At 50.8% G+C, this 5000-nt stretch overlaps 1 protein-coding gene across 1 annotated transcript in view; it reads left to right on the top strand.

Moving 5' to 3' along the window:
- The window catches only part of kcnh8 (potassium voltage-gated channel, subfamily H (eag-related), member 8), a gene marked incomplete at both ends in the record, with an annotated part of 88066 nt that overhangs the window by 43214 nt on the left and 39852 nt on the right, over nt 1-5000 (top strand). The window lies entirely within an intron of this gene.

Here is a 5000-nt window from a genome sequence, read left to right as displayed (position 1 = left end):
AAACACAGATCTAGAGCAATTAGGTCCCTGTCGCGTCCCCGGCTGGAAGCGCTGCACTGTTGGGAGGTTTTGATTGGTTGCTCAACGTTATAGAAGCTTTCGCTTCTCTGGCCTCTAATAGACCATTCTCACGGGGGCCATTTTGGGTCAAAAAGGCAGGGTAAACACAGGTGCAAGCAAAACACTAATGAGGCTTTCCCACTTCCATGATTGGAATTTGGAAGCCTCATTAGTGTTTTGCTTGCACCTGTGTTTACCCTGCCTTTTCGACCCAAAATGGCCCCCGTGAGAAGGGTCTATTGAGAGAAAGAGAATGTCTGACTGTGATTTGCGCTGCTGTTTACTTTGGGTCAACCAATGTAACTCAAATCAAATGGCTCCATTAAACTGGATGGATACACACAAGCATCTAATCTAGCAATGCATGAATGAGAGTGCACGTGACTGTGCACACACACCCATGCACATGCACACACACACACACACACACACACACACACACACACACACACACACACACACACACACACACACACAGTCACACACACACACGCACACGCACACGCACACACACAATCTTCGTATAGGCCGAGCAACAGGAAATCAAACTGCTCCACTGGGACTCATTTAAAGCGGGCTCTGATAGATAATAGAAAGAGAAGAGGAATAAAGGACACAGGTGAAAAACGAGGCAAGACAGAAGAGTGAAAAGAGTAAGCAGAAGTGTAGAGAAAGCTGCAAAGGAGGAAAAGAACAAGCAAAAGACAGAGTTGAGAGACAGAGAGCAGGAGGGATGGCAAACTGGATTTTTTTTTAAAGTCCTGTGAAAGAAAGTGTGAGTGAAAATAACAATAAATGGTGCGTGATGTGGAGGGGAGGGCTATGTGGGCACAGTGAGGGGAGGGCTATGTGGGCACAGTGAGGGGAGGGCTATGTGGGCACAGTGAGGAGAGGGCTATGTGGGCACAGTGAGGGGAGGGCTATGTGGAGGGGAGGGCTATGTGGAGGGGAGGGCTATGTGGGCACAGTGAGGGGAGGGCTATGTGGGCACAGTGAGGGGAGGGCTATGTGGAGGGGAGGGCTATGTGGGCACAGTGAGGTGAGGGCTATGTGGGCACAGTGAGGGGAGGGCTATGTGCAGTGAGGGGAGGGCTATGTGGCACAGTGAGGGGAGGGCTATGTGGCACAGTGAGGGGAGGGCTATGTGGGCACAGTGAGGGGGGGGCTATGTGGGCGCAGTGAGGGGAGGGCTATGTGGGCGCAGTGAGGGGAGGGCTATGTGGGCGCAGTGAGGGGAGGGCTATGTGGGCGCAGTGAGGGGAGGGCTATGTGGGCGCAGTGAGGGGAGGGCTATGTGGGCACAGTGAGGGGAGGGCTATGTGGGCGCAGTGAGGGGAGGGCTATGTGGGCGCAGTGAGGGGAGGGCTATGTGGGCGCAGTGAGGGGAGGGCTATGTGGGCGCAGTGAGGGGAGGGCTATGTGGGCGCAATGAGGGGAGGGCTATGTGGGCGCAGTGAGGGGAGGGCTATGTGGGCACAGTGAGGGGAGGGGCTATGTGGAGGGGAGTGCTATGTGGGCGCAGTGACAGGCTGCTCCAGGCGAAGTGGCCTGTTTGGTTCCAGACTCTATTAATGGAAATACCAAACGCTCCCACTGGATCGGGGGTTTGGGTGCATGGCCACTGGCCCACAAGTTCCCCCACCGCCGCCGCCCGGGGGGAGAGCAGGAATGGCCGGTAATTGCTGAGCGTTTGGGTGCGATGTGATGTCCCCTCTAAGGACGGAGCATTCAGACTGACGTCCCCTTTGAGGCCACAAGCCATCTTTCACCGAAATGAGCCAAGAGGCCCTGGCTGGCAATGTTACCTGCCCGCCTCTCTCTTTCTCTTTTTATTGTCTAGTTTTGCCTCATTTTGCAGTCTATAAAATGTTCCCATTCCCCAATATATCACCCAGCCATCTTTTATTTTTTATGGTTTTATTTTCTTGTCTTTTCTTACGCTTCTACAGTATATTTTATAATAACTAGAAATATTGCGTGCTCATTTCTACCGTGCAGCTGAGCAATCGTTGAGGCGTGCCCCGCGTGCGGAACCCCTGGCCTTATTATAGTAGTGAGTTATAATAAATGAAGTAAATGAACTGGCTGACCCTCCCCTTACCTTACTGTCAATTCCATCTATAATGTCAAGAGCTTGTTGTATAAGACCATCTACTGCACTGATACTCAACCCGAGGCTCTAGAGCCCCATATACTGTAGCTCCTTTATGGGTAGTTGTGGCTCTTTTATGTCCTACTTAAAATAAATAAATAAATAAAAATAAAATAAAATAAAGGGAGGAAAGGGACCTTTTTTAGATGGTGACTCTTGTAAAGACCCCCCCCCCCATTGGGGCTTCTGAGTAGTGCTAGCTGCGTACCACTGATCTGCTGTATCTAAAAAGGTCAGCAGTAAGTTGATGATGAAAGCAGCAACCCCCGCTGGTGATAGTGGTATTACACCAGGGCCAAAGGCACTTCACATTGTTATTAATACTTAACGGCGACAGTGATTATTCAGGCTCCTGTGAATATGTCTCCGGGGCCCCGGAGGCCTCGCTGGTATACAGCGTGACTCCTGCTTATTGGCCTTGTGATTGGCTCGCGGGGCTTAAGGCGTGGCCGCGGGGCCACAGCTAATGAACACTTTTTTGCACACGCGCGGTCTCATGTGTTCACCTGCTGCCCTAAAAAAGAAGCTGAAGGAAAGTCAGGTAGGAAAATGTAAATTTCACACCTGACGAGCTGAGGAAATGGAAACGCGAGTGGCATCGAATGGCGAGGGAGGGAGACGTTGTGGGGGGAGAAAGTGGCAGGCGGTTTGGGTGAGTTACTGTTTGTATTGCTTACTGCTTACAGTGGAGGGATGGGATGGGATGGGATGGGATGTGGCTCGGATGTGAGAGATGTGGAGGAGAGGAGATGGAGCTTCTCCCCGTCGGCCTGGCGGGTGGTTTCATTATCCCTCACGCTGTACCCACTTCTCTGTGTCCCACAGAGTGTAGAAAAACAACAGAAAGCAGAGGGAACTGCAGACGCATGCAGGGCTGCTCTGATAGGGGGTCGTCACACATCTCTCCCTCTTTCAACTGCTCTTTCTTCTCTATCATGTGATTGGGTGATTCATCTCTCTCTCTTTCTCACTCTCTCTCTCTCTCTCTCTCTCTCTCTTTCACAAACACACATGCACACACTCTGCTTTCTTCATCTTTTGTCGCACACGCTATTCCAGAGACTCTCAACACACAGACTTGATCGTAAATAATAATCTGACCTGGTGTGTGTGTGTGTGTGTGTCCGAGTGTGTGTGTGTGTGTGTGTGTGTGTGTGTGTGTCCGATGAGGATACTGTACACCGCCGGCGGCAAGCCCCATATATGATAGACTGCTGTTGGAGATTGCCTGAGGAGCAGGTGCACAATAAATGACATTCACAGCACCTCCACAGCACAAGAATCTGGAAAAGGTGCGATAGGGTACATACATTACATTGTGTGTGTGTGTGTGTGTGTGTGTGTGTGTGTGTGTGTATGTGTGTGTGTGTGTGTGTGTGTGTGGGGGGGGGGGGGGGGGGGGGGGGGGGGGGGGGGGGGAGGGTGTGTGTACAGTATGTGTGTGTGGGGGGGGGGGTCGAAGGAAGCGGCTAGCTCTGGGTGAAGGCAGTTGAATGCATGAGGGACAGCGAGAGACAAAAGGGGCAGAGAGAGAGAGAGAGAGAGAGAGAGAGAGAGATGCAGAAAGAGAGAGAGACAGAGAGAGAGAGAGAGAGAGAGAGAGAGAGAGAGAAAGAGATGCAGAAAAAGAGAGAGAAGGAGAGAAAGAAAGCTGGATGAGAAAAATAGTGTCACTATGGGAGTTTGAAAAAACAAAAATACCTGTGAGGAAGCATGTGATTTTTTTTTATATAATTTTTTTGATCAGGTACCCCAACCCCATTTTCCAGAGGAAGCGCGTGATTCTGTCTATGGGTCTGTTTGTCATTTACATTAGAGGATTCTTCATCAGGAAATCTGCATATAGATCAGATTGTAAAGATTTTTACAAGCGTTTTCCAGCCTCTAATTATATAATGTGAGAGCAGCTGAACAGCTTGTGGTGTTTTACATGGAAACGTGGGGTGGGGGGTAGATAGGACATGAATCCTGGGGAAGGGCTTTTTGTTACCTCAGGCAGTGCTGTGGATGCACGTGTGTGTGTGTGTGTGTGTGTGTGTGCGTGTGCATGTGCGTGTGCGTGTGTGTGTGTGTGTGTGTGTGTGTGTGCATGTGTGTGTGTGTGCGTGTGTGTGTGTGTGTGTGTGTGTTTGTGTGTGTGTGTGCATGTGTGTGTGTGTGTGTGTGTGTGTGTGTGTGTGTGTGTGTGTGTGTGCCTGTGTGTGCGCGGCTGCGCGTGTGTGTGTGTGTGTGTTAAACAGTCTCTGGTTCATCACTCCTCCCGTAAGCTTCAGCCGTTCCTCTCTGAGAATGACTGCTACAGTATCTCTCTCTCTCTCTCTCTCTGTCTATCTCCATCTCTCTCCCTCTCCCTCTCCCTCTCTCTCTCTCTCTCTCTCTCTCTCTCTCTGTCTATCTCCATCTCTCTCCCTCTCCCTCTCCCTCTCTCTCTCTCTCTCTCTCTCTCTCTCTCTCTGTCTCTCTCGCTCTATCTCTCTCTGTCTGTTTGGCATCGCCCTCAGCGGAACGCCCTCAAATGTCAGCAAATAAAAGGCAGATTATCTAGCGGTGGTATTTGACGAATGAAACATCTTGCCTTCAGCGGCTATAGCTGTGGCCATCATGATGATGATGGTGACGAGGGTGGTGTGTGTTTTGGTTGTGATGGTGGCGATTTTGATTTGGGGTTAAAACATCAGGATAAACATGACATCCGCCCGCCATCGGGAAGTGCCGTTGCTCGCAGAAACTGTGCCAAGCTGCTAAAAGCGACCCGTGTGGTCCCAGTGAAGACAACGTGAGGACTGTA

Source organism: Poromitra crassiceps (genome assembly GCF_964638095.1).
Source record: "Poromitra crassiceps genome assembly, chromosome: 11".
NCBI classification, from domain to species: Eukaryota; Metazoa; Chordata; class Actinopteri; order Beryciformes; family Melamphaidae; genus Poromitra; species Poromitra crassiceps.
Note: the sequence above shows the minus strand (reverse complement) of the source record. Positions and strands in the feature narration are given on the sequence as shown.